The sequence below is a fragment of the Pinus tabuliformis genome, chromosome 3_1 (assembly GCF_031772625.1).
Source record: "Pinus tabuliformis cultivar Carrire ecotype Pingquan chromosome 3_1, CPIR1, whole genome shotgun sequence".
In the NCBI taxonomy this organism is placed as follows: domain Eukaryota; kingdom Viridiplantae; phylum Streptophyta; class Pinopsida; order Pinales; family Pinaceae; genus Pinus; species Pinus tabuliformis.
Genome location: NC_142301.1, coordinates 458,301,127 through 458,317,982, shown reverse-complemented (window position 1 = coordinate 458,317,982; position 16,856 = coordinate 458,301,127). Strand labels below are relative to the sequence as shown.

Sequence of the window (16,856 nt, the reverse complement as noted above, 5' to 3'; positions counted from 1 at the left end):
TTACCATCAGAGGGATTTCAAGTTGCACCACTGCATACTGTACCATGCTTCTCTAATCATGATTATCATCATGCTGCCCATGTCCATGATTTTATCCATCATAATGCTGCTCAAACTAGTGTGCATCATCATCATGTTATCCTATATGTCCATGATCTCATGTTGCCCTTTATGTCCATGATCTCATTCATCATGATGCTCATGATCTCATACATAGTGACTTGCTTTATCGCAAATGTAACATCGTCACTTTCTTCTAGCCTTAGGTCCAGCCTTTCCTTTTGATTTAGTCCCGGAATTATTTCTTTTCTTTGCATGAGAAGAAAAGGCAGCAGGTGGACCTTTAGGCATGGGCATTTCTTGCACTTCTTCCCTTGTTCCTTCTTGAATGCATCTAGCCATTAATTCCTCGAAACCAGGAATTACATTATAGTTCAAAAGAGTAGTCCTGAACACATACCATTCAAATGGCAATCCTCCAAGAGTTATGAGTGCCCTTTCTCTGTCAGTAATAGTTTCCCCAATAGATAGGAGATCGTTCTTGATCTTGGTGATTCTTAAGAAGTATGCTTGCATACTTTCATCTTTACCCTTCTTGATTTCCCTCAGCTTATTTCTAAGAAACAAAACTTGATTTGCATCATTAACTTTAAATAAACTCACCAGTCTATCATAGATTTCCTTGTAGGTGTCCAGTTCAGAGATGTAGGTCACCAAGTGCTTGTCGATAGAGACTCGGATGATCTTCTATTGTTTTGACTTCTCCATTTTTTCATTTGTTCCAGGTAGTAGTGGATGCATTTGATGGAGGCTCAACAATATTTCCTCTCACATGATCCAACACTCCTTGATTCTCAAGGGTTAGATCGATAGACATCTTCCATCCGTGATTGTCAGCTTTCTCATGGAGCTTCTCTTCAGCAGGAAAGAGTGTTGAGGACCCCATAGTTCTTTTAGGATAGCCTTGCCAATATTCTCTTCGATGATTGCTCTTGCTCTTGCTCGGGCTTTGTCTTCACCTCAGCTCGGATACCATGTTAAGTTATGGTATGTTCTATGCTTATAACAGTTTACTTCTTTTTTTTATTATATTCCACCGATTAGCAATCACATGTACATAAAGTAAAGTGCAGATAGAACATTAAACGATCGACAGAAAACAAGCCAAGACAAGAGACACAAGATGTGGCGGCTAGCCAGGGACAAACCCCAAAATGTGTGGGGAAACCCTTTGATCAAATCTTCTTTTATCTTCAATTATTCAACAGAGATAAATCATACAATAAATATGATTCATATTAGCAGTAGCAAACCCTAGATCAGCAGCATCAGCATTAGCGGCTTCATTATCAAACTATGGCAGACCATATCTCACAAACCGACTGTCGGATTGACTTCATTCCACCACCAAAAGTTTCTACTTCCAGAGGAGGTTCAAATGAACCTAGAGTGCAGTTCAGATGAGGAGATCTTCTAGGCCACGCAAGTCAATCTTTACTTCTGAAGTTGTAGCTTCAGTTTTGGCAGTTTCCGACTTCAAACTAGGGCAGTCGATATCTTGAAAACTGTTCATCGGATTGACTTCATTCCACCACCAAAAGTTACGGATTTCAGAGGAGGTTCAGATGAACCTACAGTGCAGTTCCAAAGAGGAGATCTTCTAGGCCACGCAAGTCAATCTTTACTTCTGCAGTTGCAGCTTCAGTTTCAGCAGTTTCCAGCTTCACGTGTGAGAGAGAGACCCATTTCAGCGCTGTAGAGAAGAGACTCATTTCTGCACAGTAGAGAGAGAGAGAGATGTGATGAGATGAGTGAGTCCAAATGAGGAAATGTCCTCTTTTATTTATACACAACGTTGGTGGGTGAATAGATGCGACTGTTGGGCTTCTGAGCCTACATGAGTTGTAGGTCGGCTTGATAATAATTCCATAATCAAAATAAATTCATATCTCCATGAATACTTATCGGAATAAGATGATCTTTATATCAATCCTACACCTCTCGATGTGAGGAATCTAATAAAAATATTATTAGCCCTGAATAAGATGACACACATGAAGTTTTGCCCTGGTTGCCAATTTTAACAAAATGACATGTGGTAGTGATAAGGTAGTGGCATGGAATCATAGTGTACTAAGATACATTAACCATTGTCCTTATCTATTAACCTTATCCATTGCCTTATCCATTAGTATTATCCTCATAGATTACTATGCAATTATCTTGCCTTATCCATTAGTATTATCCTCCTAGATTACTATGCAATTATCTTTAAGTAGTTATTCTTAAATACACTTCATCCATTCAACTTTAGTAGTATCATTTGGAGTTTAGAGTTGCATGCATTTTCCATTACATCAATAATACCATGAGAAAATACAACGGGTTGTGATGCCATGGGTTCATAAACCACTATTGGTAATTTAATCCTTTATATGAATATCTATGCTTTTGAGGAGGGTTCGACCCTACTTTCTAGGAGATGAAGTGCACTTCACTTGGATTGTTATGCATACTTGAGTTGCCACTCTATTTTGGGCTACCCACCTTAATTTATGTTTCTAACTCCATTCTTTACTAGCTAAATCCATTATTGGGTTAGTAAACGAAAACTAAAGGGGAGTTTATTTTTTCTTACAAGTGCATACTATCAGGATCCACACCTAGTGCACATTGTCCCTCATTCTAGGAGAGTGCGATAGATATGTAATCATGGTATTACATTTAATACAATAAATTCTATTTTTCTCTTGGCCTCATAATTTGAAGTGGTATCTTTGTCTCTTTTGTCTAAAGAGTAGTCTCTCATTTTCTCTTCTTTCTCTTTGTTTCAAGCTCACAATTAATAATGTTGCTTATTTTTCATAGCTAGATTTTTGTATTTTTGTGATCAAAATATAACATGTTTTCAAGAAATAAGAGGGGCTTCTAAGGAGAAACACATATATTTCATTGTAGATGACATAAGATTTGATTCCACATGGAGGATGGATCATCCCATATTAGTCAGTCTTACCCCATTCAAATATTTTGAATAGAAGCCATAAGTTCTACTTCTATTGTGAAGAAAAAGAGCTTATTAGATTATTATGGGTATATAATCAAATCCTAATTCAACAATAGATAAGGAAGTGTACATCAACATGATGGATGAAGCTTATGAGCTACTATGATTATCTATATCCTTAGATTGTCTCTTCCATGTAGAATCTTGTTCAACACATAATGATTAATGGACCATATTAGAGGGCTTGTTTGGGTTGCAAGATGAATTGAGAGGAAACTATTTGGAGAATGTACTCATCTCATCAAATCCAAGTAGTTTTGACACCTTACATGACTTCTTCTCCAAGTTCAAGACTTCGCTTCAACATGTCAAGGCATGTGGTATTGATAGGAAGGAGGAGAAGTGGAACTTCTCTATTCTTTGTAAAGTTAGGTCTAAATATTCTGCCTCTGCTTCTTATTTCATACTACATGTGTATCAATGGGCGAGGATTAGAAGAATCCTTCTTTGGATGGCCTGACTAAGTCACTCATACAAGAGAAAAATAATCTCATACAAAAGGGCGGCCTTAAGAATTTCAATAACTATGTGCTTGTAGTTAAAAAAATGAGGGATGGAAAGTTGGTTGTGAATCCCACAATATGTTTTAGAATCATTGTTATAACCCTAATTTAGAAATGGCATGAACATGAGCTACTCATGGAAATTATGTAGGAACAATCTGTTTGATGAAAAAATATAAAATTACTATTGGAAGGCTATAACTAAAATTAGTTATAAATCCTGTGATATTTTCATAATCACTATTATAAACCCAAAACAGAAATTGTAAGGCCACTCTAGTTCAAATGCCATCAAGTATAATCTAGTGAATAGGTGAGAGAAAAACTTACCACAAGAAATTTGAAAAAGAAAAAGAAAAAGAAAATAAATTTGTTTCCTCATGGTGCTCACAATATTCAAATATGATTTGTTATGATCCCTTGTCCTTACAATTATTAAAAAACATATGTCCGCGAAATAATATAAATTATCCATCATTAAATCAATAACTCTTCAAATAAGGGAGCAATAACATGCATTATTCCTTAAAGAATGATAAATTCTACTTCTTCTATGAAGAGAAAGATTATAGTAACAATATTATTCATATCCCCACATAATTATCTATAGCTACCTATCAAACCCTTATTATTATCATCCTTTGTGGTTAGGATGATTCACAAAACATATATCCATGAAATAATAAAAAAACTCCTTACCTCTAAATTACAAATCCTTGAGACATGATCACACCATACAAAAACCCCAAGGATAAATCCACATCTTCTCCCAAGATAAATATTATAATAACAATAATTTTTATATATTATAAGGAGGATTCCAACTTATTTATAACCAATTGTTAAAACATAGCCTTAGAACTAGCTTCCACTATGACTAAACATTAGCTACCTCATGAGTTTTAGTTAATAATAACTAGAATAGTGAGCTTAGTCTGAGTTGTGATATTTGATTGCTACGAAACATATCCTATCATTAACTCTAATGGGCCTTTAGACCTTTATTACATGACTATGAGAGATCTCACCACTACCTAACCCATCTAGAATGATTTTGGGAAAACTAATGGCCAAAGATAATTTTTTCCTAATAAACAAAGAATTTATCCACTACCTAACCCATCTATAATGATTTTGGGAAAACTAATGGCCAAAGATAATTTTGTCCTAATAAACAAAGAACTTATCCAATACCTAACCCATCTAGAATCCAATACCTAACCCATCTAGAATGATTTTGGGTAAACTAATGACCAAAAATATATTTTCCCTAATAAACAAAGAACTTATCTTTTGTCCTAATAAACAAATAACAAAGGCCTAAAGCATTATAATATATGCATTGATTTTTTTAAAGTTAAATACTCCTTTATTTTTGTCTTTTATATTTATGTTTCTTATGGCATAATCCTCACACAAATAAAATAATTTAATTCCAATTCCACTTGTTGTTTGTAATGTACATGCTACTATCAACAATAATTCTTTGTAATGACTAATATTACATAATGTGAACAATCAAACCTTATTAGGCTCTCTAAATTACCTAGAGAAATATTATTAAAGATCATATTCTTAGATTATGAATTTTTGATAAATGCTCAAGAAATAAAAGTAGATCACTCAATAAACTTAAAAAGACATTTTACAAATGATGAAGTCATGTGATCAATCTCTTACATATGTTTAACTTAAAATCCAAATAACATTTGACTAACGAAAAGATTTCAAAATACTGCACTATCTAAAAGAAAGTAGACACATACTAAAACTTTTAAAACTCATGTCACTTGATGAGAAATGCACTAGGCGTCTTTATGATAGACATCCCTATAATAGACATGTAAAATTAATGCAATTTAAAATAAAAATGTTTTTATATAATGACGCAATATGTAGTTATTGATAGAGCTTCCGTTTTTCGGATATTAAAAAAATCTTTTGGTGACATGAGCATGTTTTCGACATTGAGTAAGAAAGTAATGATGGTCAGATTGACTCATGATTAATGATGCTGCTTATCTACGGACGACAGTTTGTCAAGAAAATACTTAGAAATTTGTTTTTTTTTTTTTTTTTTTTGTGTTAAAATGTCATAGAGAAATTTGAATTACATTTTTTAAATATTAGGGTTTTCTATGTTCAAAAAGCTTTTGATGGTTCTGAATCGATTTCTACTATAATCAAACACTCATATATCAGATTTTTTGAAAAAAATATTGTGAAGTTTAAATAAAAAATAACTTTCTAATCGAATTTATAACCTCCTTAAACAACACTCGTTAAAAATAATAACAATTATATAATTATAATTAGCCATAATTTATTTTCCTTATAACTAATTAAATTTTATTATAAAATAGATATAATTTCATCATCTATTATTATAATTATAATTACCTTCTTATTATTGTGAATATTGGGAATATATTGCACATGCAATTTCACCCCTACCTTATTTAGATTTGCTACATAATTCATTTCCTTATCACATTGTATATTTATATGTATATGATAAATTAGAACACCAATCTATATAATTCGAGGATGTGGGGAATGTTAAAAAAATAAAAGTTGCCCTCTTACCCCTAGAATCTATGGCTTGCCAAAGATCCATGAGGAAGGGGCTCCTCTAAGGCCCATTGTCAACACGATAGGAAGGCCAACTTATTTTCTTGCTAAATATTTAGCCCAGAAACTTAAGCCCCTTGTTGGCCATACAAAATCCTTCATCAAGGACTCTGCATCGTTTGTCAATGAGTTAAAGAGTTTCAAGTTCAATCTGCATGACAAGCTTGTGAGCTTCGATGTGGTCTCTCTCTACACTAATACCCCTATCAACGAGGCCATCGAAGTCATTAGGCACATTAGAGATCTTGATACAACTAATTTAGTTGGTATTTGTCTTACTTCTACTTTTTTTTGGCATTCGATGGGGAATTCTATGAGAAAACTTGTGGTGTTTCCATGGGTTCCCCCCTCTCCCATGTGGTAGCTAATCTATTCATGGAGGATTTTGAATCAAAGGCTTTAGCTTCTTCTAGTCTTCTGCCTAAGATGTGGAAGAGGTTGGTTGATGACACTTGTGTCATCCCGTCCCATGGTAAGGAAGAGTTGGAACTATTTTTCCTCCATCTTAACAATCAATCTAGTTCCATAAAGTTCACCATGGAATTTGAAAGTAATGGTAGTCTTCCCTTCCTTGACATCCTCCTCTAAAGGAATGATGATGGCTCTTTTTCTCATCACGTATTTCGTAAGAAAAATCATACTCAACAATATCTTCATGCTAATTCTCATCATTTCCTAGATCAAAAGCTTGGTGTTCTCAACACCTTAGTGACTAGAGATTTAAGAGTGACAACCATCTCAATGAAGAGAAAGCACATTTCCTAAGTATTTTCTTTAATAATGGGTATAGTAAACACCAATGTACTAAGGATTTCCTCGAAGCTTAAAAAGGTCTGAGGGCTAAGAAAGATACCAAGGATCGATTTTCTAGTGTTCATCTTCCTTTTATCCAAGGGACCACTCACAAGATTGTGAAGATCCTAAGGAAGCATAAGGTGGCTTCAACCTTTAGGCCTTTAAATACCATTCGGAGCTCCCTTAGATCTGTAAAAGACCAAGTGGACCCACAATAATATGAAAGGTGTTTACATTATCCCATGCTCTTGTGGGACTCCCTACATTGGTGAGACTGGTCATTCGAGTAATCAAAGGATTCTTGAACATGCCGTTGACATCAAGCATGGCACGACTTTCTCCTCTGCTTTGGCAGAGGATACACATAAATCTAGGCATCACATCTGCATTGAGGAGGCTGAAGTCATTGCTAGGGTTAGTCATTTCCATCATCGTAAATTGAGGGAGGCTCTAGAAATCAAAAAAAGGCCCAACAATTTGAATAGAGATGATGGCTAGATTATTAGTAGAAGTTGGGTCCCTCTCCTGTCCTCCTAGTTTTCTAAGTATTTTATTCGTTCTTAACTCATTTAAGTATTTTTGTTATTTGTTTAATGGGGCTCAACTTTTTATTTTATTGTTGAATATATATATATATATATATATATATATATATATATATATATATATATATATATATATATATATATATATACTTGTGTATATTTTTGTTTTATTTTATTTATTTTCCATTATTTATTTTTATTTGTTATATGATCTTGTCTCGATTAGGGTCTTGACTCATTTTCATAATTTTCGACTTCCCTCCTTGTTTGGAGTTTGACTTTGATTTTTTTTTCTTGTTAGTTATATTTTTCGATTATTTCTCACTAATAGAATTTTTTAATAATATTTGTGTTTAATAAGTTAATTTTAAACATTTTTTTCAAAAATTAGTCATTTAATATAGTCATTACTTAATACTATTTGTTTTTAAGAAATTAATATCATAATTTTAATATTATTGACTTTGAATTTTATTTATTTATTTCTTGTTATATTTTTCGATTATTTCCCATTAATAATTTCTTTTTTAATAATATTTGATTTTAATAAATTGGTTTAAATATTATTTTTCAAAAACTAATCATTACTTAATAATATTTTTTTTAATAAATTAATATCATAATTTAAATATTATTGACTTTTCCTTTTTGATTCTTGCTAGTTATATTTTTTGATTATTTCCCATTAATATAATTTTTAATAATATTTGATTTTAATAAATTAATTTAAATATTATTTTTAAAAAACTAGATGTTTAATATAGTCATTACTTAATCATATTTGTTAATATCACAATTTAAATATTATTTTTCAAAAATAGTCGTTATCTCAAATTTTGGTATCTACATTGCTCTCTATTTAAGTTATTTCCATGGTCTGCCTCTTCATCTGGTCCTCTTGATGAACCACACTAGTTGGCTCGAAACATGTCGACCAAAAAAAAAATTATGTTATGTGATTTCTACCAAAAGACTTTTTGTAATTCATTATGGATCACGGAAGCCTGAATTCAGAAAAAACCCACATTTCTCTTGTTTTATATATAATGGCAGGAGAAGATGTAGGTGGTGAAGGAGTTAATAGGCACTTTTCTTTTATTCTATATATAATGGCAGGAGAAGAGGTAGGTTGGGTTCAAGAGTAACTGATTTACCACCACCTCAAAGAAGAAACCATGAATTTATTCAACCACCCACAATTGGAAAATTCTTTCTCATGTGAGGAAAAAGTAATTTCGCAAAGGAAACAACTTTGGGCAGGTTTCTTTTAAAAGGAGGAATCCAAGAAGAATTGGGGAAATTAGTATTTTCAACATAATTAAATAAACATATTTATGGGATGGGTTTTGGTGAGGCCACCCGAATGGTATAGATATTTAAAATTGTTTTGAATTTGATGCATAACATGGAACTTGTCTATGCCAATTATTACAAAAGGAGTAGTTGTTAAGTGTGATTTTTTTGATTTTCTTGTGGATTTCTAGATTGAATTTGGCGAAAACATTTGCATCTAAATTTTGATTTGAGTTGTTTAAATTGGTTTTGACTCTATATATGGATTCAAGACCCTCAAATATCCCTTGGGAATTTTGATTGTGAAAAATTCACCCATTAAGATATTTATTTCAATGAATCCCTCTAAGATTCTATACAAATTAAAAGGGAAAATAAACTGGAAAAATTTCCAAAAAAATCACACTTAAAAACTACTCCATTACAAAAACCACCATGACATCCAAAACCTGTTGTTGTTGGATTGGAATCAGTGAGATGAATCTACCATGTTTTAAATACTTTCAAGATTGTGTCACCTTAAAAAGGATTCAAAGTAGATTCACGTGGGAAGTGTCGATGTAATGTAACTGACTTATAGCACTAGTATATAATCCAACACGGTTGTTTGAGCTAGAAGCAAATATTTTACAATGATGTAATACCCAAACGATGCAAATATATTGCAAGGGCGAAATATCCAAATGATGATTTACTTGTTTTAGAGTGAATTTGATTTAATGTATACATAATATAATTCAAATTTTCAAAACACATTAAAATTTGATCCAATCCATTTAGCTCAAGTGCTATAGCCTCATGATGCATGAATTTATTTTATGGTTTTGTAGCTATGGTAGGCACACGTTTGATCCTTGTTTCGATATATGGTACCATCTGTTAAGCTCCATTGATTTTACACAAAAGCTACCTTGATTTATGGAATTGCAGCTTTTCTTAACTTATGGAAACCAACTGCAGTAGTTTCCTTAAGTTAAGAAAATCAACTGCAATTACTAAATTTATAATTGGGAGCTACTAAAGTGGTCCATCACTTTGATCTGATCTCTACCTTGATTTGTGGTTTTTCTAACACATAGCTTTTAGAAGCTTGATGGAAGCTTAGCTATATGTTCATCTGTTTGGAATCCCCTTCAGTTTTACACCATCTAGTTGAGATAGCAGAGCTTGGAAGTGCCTTCAGAGCAGCTGTCTTCTTTCCTTTTTGCATGTGCAGCTGGAGCGTGGTGTTTTAGAAGGAAATTGCATCAACAGTTTCACCAATGGCTGGAGGTAATTCGTATCCCTGGGCATTAAGTTTCAGTGATTCTTTTCAGTTCTTTCCGCATGCAGAATCGCTGTTTAAGTTTATTAGTTTTCTAACAGTTGGTAACTAAATGTTGTTAAAAAGACTAAGGTGATTGAACTTCAACCCTCCCATAAAATTTACAAATGTATTTAACAGCAGATGATATTCATCACATTGGACTGAGCTCGTGGGCGGAATATATGTTAATCTCGTGGACTGTTGCCAGTTTTTTTTTTCAGTCAATTTAAGCTGCCACCAATGGATACTTTTCCCTTTTTTGGTCAATTTGAATTTCTTTCGAGTCTCTGTCTCGAACAACGCATTAAGAATGTCTCTAGACAGGTAGTCAACATCCTTAAACAACATATGGGAAAACATAGGTAGTTATCTTTAACGTAAGTTGGAAGTTGCGGCCTATGTCGTGTGTTGGTTTTCGAAGGGATATTTCATAAACCGATGATATTTGATATATATATATCGAAACTTCATTGGAGAAGGATAAGGTGAATTTCCAGGCGTGATCTCTGCTATTCTGGAAAGGGAATCCTTGATTGAGTGATTGCATTATATTCGCCTCGATTCCAAAATGCCCATCAAGAAACTCGGAAACTATATAAATTCCCACTGGTTTGTATGAATTGGTTTTCGGTGTTAGTTATAAACCGTTTCCACAATGTAAATCAAGGAAGTGTCGAACTATTTTTCGGCTGTGCATGTTGCACATGTTGGAGTAGTAGCTGCCTCATTTGTGTTTGCTTCTGCTTCGTTTTGTATCATGCAACGTTGGTTTTCTCTTGTATTTTCTCATGTTTGTAGCTTATATGTGTAGATGTATACACATATAATGTGTTAGGTTTATATGCACTCAGCAGCAACATTGCTCATGGCGATTTCACTGCTGATTGACTTTAAGCGCTTTCTCATTATTTTGTCCAAGACGTGCATCTTCCAATCATTGTTGCACATGTTTGCTAGTGTCTGATGCATCAGCTGATGTTTGACAATGAAGCGTTATATGCTTGATTATATGCAGCCCATCTGAATGAATTGAATGATCAGTTGGATTAGATTCTTGAAAATGAAATGGGACATTATCCATTTTAGAATCGGAAAGTTAAACCACATTATATTCATTTTCAAGCAAATTCATTAATTGATCATTGAAAATAATTTATTCATTTATATTATTTTCATTTAAATAATATCACAACAAATCAGTAAATATGTTTCCTTTTTTTATGGATTGAAGGAACAATATTTGTGTGTGAATAAAGGTTGCTGTTGATATAAATCATGGTTCAGATCTTGTGAGCAAAATAGCTTGTTTGCTGGTCTATTTTGTTGTTTTATAAACTTAAGGACGGAGCCTGAAGTCAAGCCAGCTAGTCTTCGAACTGCATTTGCTATGCAAATGCAAAGTAGATCAAAGCTGATTCAGTCAATCTCCGGGTTAAGTTTATAAATTGAACAATCAATTTGTAGTCATTTTCGGTAATGCTGACTGCTTTTGATTTTGCTGGAGAATTATTACAGTTTTATGGAGTTTATTAAAATGTCATTTTGATTTACTCCTTTCAGTAAACATTATTTTTCTCTCTGGTTAAGTTTTGTTTATGCAACAAAATAATGTCTAGTGATCCATATGATTTTAATTAATTAGAGAATAGCCACAGCATCTTTAATTAAATAAAATTATATATTGATTGGCAAGATCACATAAAGATTATTTAGACATTAAATTTTAATTAATTACACTGAATATAATAAATTTTATCCCACAGAAATTTTTATTATATTTATGTGATTAATTAGGATAAAATTTCATAACCTACCCACAGGAGTTATGAATTAATAAGTTTTATCATAAATTTTTATTGAATCTGTTTGAATTGAAAATTTAGCCCACAGGCAATTTTCATGTCATTTGATTCAATTCTTTTTAGCATGTTTTACAATGGTAAAACATGAAAGTTCATAAAGTTTTATTGAATCTGTTTGAATTGAAAATTTAGCCCACAGGCAATTTTCATGTCATTTGATTCAATTCTTTTTACCATGTTTTACATTGGTAGAACATGAAAGTTTATTAAGCCTCAACATAAGCATGTGATTCTTTATTTTGATGCAGTAGTACAACCTGCAAATTTCTCTGAAATTCGTTCTGACATTCCCGAACTTGAGGAAGTAATCTCGTTTGTTTGTTATGAATCTGATATGGTTAATATTAATATTAACACATGGTGGATTGATTCTGGATCAACAATTCACATTTCGAATTCCTTGCAAAGGTTTGCAAAACCTAAGGAAGCCAGTAGGAAGTGAGCAAAGCATCTTATCAGGAAACAAGATGGGCTCGCATGTGGAAGCTATAAGAACATGTTATTTAACTTTAAGTAGTGGCTTTGTTTTGGAGTTAGAAAAGACCTTTTACGTTCCAAGTTTTTCTAGAAACTTGATTTCAGTTTCAAGGCTTGTACCTTTTGGATATTCCTTAAACTTTTCAGAAAAATCTTTCAGTCTATTCTATAAATCTGATTATGTTGGGAATGGTATTTTGTCTAATGGTCTTTACTGCATTAATTTACAAAACAATGTCACATATGATTCAATGCATGTTCATACTGGCACTAAAAGATGTGTTGTTAATGAAGATTCCTCTAAATTATGGCACCGGAGACTAGGTCATATCTCCATAGATAGAATTAAAAGATTGGTAAATGAAGGAATACTTAATACTCTAGATTTTACTGATCTTGAGACTTGTGTGGACTGCATAAAGGGAAAGCAGACCAACAAGTCAAAGAAAGGTGCCAATAGGAGTTCAGACATATTAGAAATCATACATACTTATAGATTTTATTGTCCATCTCACAGCACTAGGATTGTGGAATCAGGAAATGCAAAGTTTCTTGAAAATGACTTCATCAGTGGGAGCGATCAAACCAGAAACATAGTTTCTGAGAAAGATCATTCAGAATCTCAACCTTCCACTTCAAGTGAAAGATTTATTATTATTCATAGCACCCCTCAAGTACAAACTGGTGTTGAACAACCAATTGTTGAAGTTCCACAAGCTGCTAACGATATTCCAGTAGATCAAGGAGTTCAAGAGTTGCCAAGAACTTTTGAACAACAAGTTGAACCACATACTTCTCAGGAAGATGATGGTACAACATTAAGAAGATCTACTAGACCTCAGAGATCAGCAATTCCTAATGTATGCTCAAGTCTACACAAGACCTGACATTGCAGTTGTTGTGGGAATGATGGGACGATATCAGAGTGATCCAGGTTTAGACCACTGGAGAGCTGCAAAGAAAGTAATGAGGTACCTTCAAGGGACCAAAGACTACATGCTTATGTATATCCTATTTTGAGGCTGCTTTACATGGTGTATGGCTTAAGAATTTCATTTCTGGGCTTAGAATTATGGATTCTATCTCTAAGCCATTGAGAATATATTGTGATAATTCAGCTGCTAGTTTTATGGCTAAAAAAGTGGGAGTCGAAATAAACACATCGACATTAAGTATTTAGCTATAAGGGAACGTGTTAAAGAAAATAAAGTGGTCATTGAGCACGTCAGCACTGAGTTAATGATCACTGATCCTTTAACTAAGGGCATGCCACCGTTTAAATTCAAGGATCATGTATTTAATATGGGACTTGGTTCCATTATGAAGTTTTTCATTGTATGGACAATGATATTTTAATGAAATTATTAATTATTGTGATGTTTTTTCTCATATTTATGTGCACCTTAAGTTGATTTGAGAAAATTCATTTAAGAAGGACCAAGAATAAACATAAGGCTTATTCATTAAGATATTGTTGCCACATAAATTATAATAAGAATAAATGCATAGTAATACATGGAAGATAATACTCGTCATAAGAGGACTTATCGCCATGATTCATGTATCTATTACTTAATACAGATTGTCAATGGTTTTTGAGACATTAAGTTTGGAAGTATGGACCAAGTGGGAGAATGTTAAACTCCATTGATTTTACACAAAAGCTACCTTGATTTATGGAATTGCAGCTTTTCTTAACTTATGGAAACCAACTGCAGTAGTTTCCTTAAGTTAAGAAAATCAACTGCAATTACTAAATTTATAATTGGGAGCTACTAAAGTGGTCCATCACTTTGATCTGATCTCTACCTTGATTTGTGGTTTTTCTAACACATAGCTTTTAGAAGCTTGATGGAAGCTTAGCTATATGTTCATCTGTTTGGTCCCCAAGCTCATATCTCAATCCCCTTCAGTTTTACACCATCTAGATGAGATAGCAGAGCTTGGAAGTGCCTTCAGATCAGCTGTCTTCTTTCCTTTTTGCATGTGCAGCTGGAGCGTGGTTTAGAAGGAAATTGCATCAACAGTTTCACCAATGGCTGGAGGTAATTCGTATCCCTGGGCATTAAGTTTCAGTGATTCTTTTCAGTTCTTTCCGCATGCAGAATCGTTGTTTAAGTTTATTAGTTTTCTAACACCATCCTCTAAGATATTTAGATTGAAAGGCGTTTTCTCTATCAAGTTGGTTGGACAAACACTGTTTAGCCCAGACAATACCCTGAATCCATTTTCGTTGTTCTCTCCCATCAGAATTCAACATGTGTAAACCTTTTATCAATCCCGACTCATTCTGTACAAAGTACGACCACCTTTAGAGGTGGGGATATAACACTTGCTGTTGAGTACAATCTTCTTTGGCTCACAATTTCCCTGCGAAGAGTCTGTTGCAGTTGACGCACAACTAGCACCTTCCTCTTCCTTGGATTCATCAAGATCAGAAATGACATACCACATTTCGACTCCTCTAAGCTCGTAAACACTCTATAATTTAGACGTAGGAGTGTCATCAACATGGTCGATATGTCATCTGGTTTATGTTTTTTCGAAACATTCGGAAGATGCAATCTCATTTTACTACAACATGTGTACGAGTACTATAGATTATCAAATTAGAAACATTGATTCAACTTTAGATGTGCTCTATTCTAACTGTATTGACTATTTAGAACTGGAAATTGATCATAGTTGTGTATTGATTAATACCTAGATGAGCTTGAATGGCATTCTTTATCAATAGATCTACAAATAGTAATCGATGATGATCAAAATAATTTTGAAAACCCGACAGGGGTGCTTGCAATTAGCCATGACGACAAGGCAGAAATGGTCAACTGTTACTCCTGGGCCATGAGGCCAGACTGTGAAGGAGAAATAATAATAAGCAACGAGAGCTTAAACAACTCAACGAACCTGCGAGTTGATTCTCCCATGCAGCAATTTTATGGTGCAGAAGTTGATTGGCTTCTTGACCACCTGGATAACATGAGTGCTGCCATGGATTCAAATGATTTAGCCATAAATACCAATAAAATTTAGCCATAAAGAGCAATAAATTGTGGAGTACTCATCTCCAGGTCTGTGATGGCATGTACTACTCGCTAATAATATTAACACAAGTTGAGCTATTTTTGTTATTTCAGATTGCTCTACATTCTCAAGCTTTGTCTCAGACTTTCAGAACTATTGAACATTAAATTTGACCTCTTCTGTAGATCGTTTTCTAGCTTTACAACGGTTCAACTATTCGGTCAAGGAGACTTTACTTAAGTTTTTTTATTTTTATTTTTTTTAAGTAGGTTGAATGGAAGAAAGATATGCTTACTAGTGGAATGCTATTATCAAAATTGTGTGGAAAGATATCCCGCGCTGGCTTTGCAGAACTTGTACAATGTTTGAGTTAGATGCTGCAGGGGGATACAAAGGTTCCAAGGGTCGAAGGAAAATATCCGATATGTAAAGTAACTTGAGTAGGGCATCTTTTTATGTGGAGCTAAAAAATGAAAATCTATAAAAAATATATTTGAGGATCTTATGAATGGTCAGGCAAATAATGATTTCGCAATAGATAAAGGCTGATTATAAGTGCAAAGAGGTTTCTATTAAAGTTTTTTTATTCCTTAGGTTACTTAAGGAAAAATAAAATTGATTATCTATATATATATATTTATATATTATGATGGAGAGATTTGTATTCAATTATTTAATTTCGTTAGGCATTTATTAAATCAAAGGCATATATAGGTTTGTACTCAATTATTTATTTTGATTGGCTTGAACACTTAGTAGATCAAGGGTTGCTATGAATCTATGTTATTTTGAAGCATACTATGGAGTTAACCAAAGAGTTCATTTTTTGATTTTTTTTAACTTTGTGTAATCATATATTTGAGCTTTTTATCCATTGTTTACTTTCCACTGAAGCAAATTGCTTTCCGTGTATTTTTTATATTTGTTTAATATGATAGTTTTAAAAAAAAACGAACTACCTATCTGGAGAGCATTTCTTGTGATATGATTGTTTTAGTATTGATAATTTTTGGGCCTTTTTGTAATTGACATTTGTTCAATATGGGAGACCTTTACTACCTTCATAGTGATTGACCTTCATTTCTCTGGTTTCTAAGATAAGTTCTCCTCCAGATTCCACATTAGTAAAATTTGGGAGAAAATATGGGTTCTTTGGCCCCGTCTGATGCCAAACCCTATGTTGCTTTGATGTTATTTTCAGCTCCAACATTTGCAGCTACCTAGGTGGAAAAAGACAACTTGTGCTTTTCTGCTATTTTTCCTTCTCATTTTTTCCAATTCAAGAATGACCATACATGAGCACTGCAACAACAAGAATTTCAAATGTGTCTGCCATGTCTATGTATTGGA

General features: G+C 33.3%; 1 pseudogene; it reads left to right on the top strand.

The window, feature by feature from the left end:
* Positions 1 to 15,515, top strand: part of LOC149187722 (uncharacterized) — a 28,315-nt pseudogene extending 12,800 nt beyond the window's left edge.
* Positions 15,516 to 16,856: the final 1,341 nt, after the last annotated feature.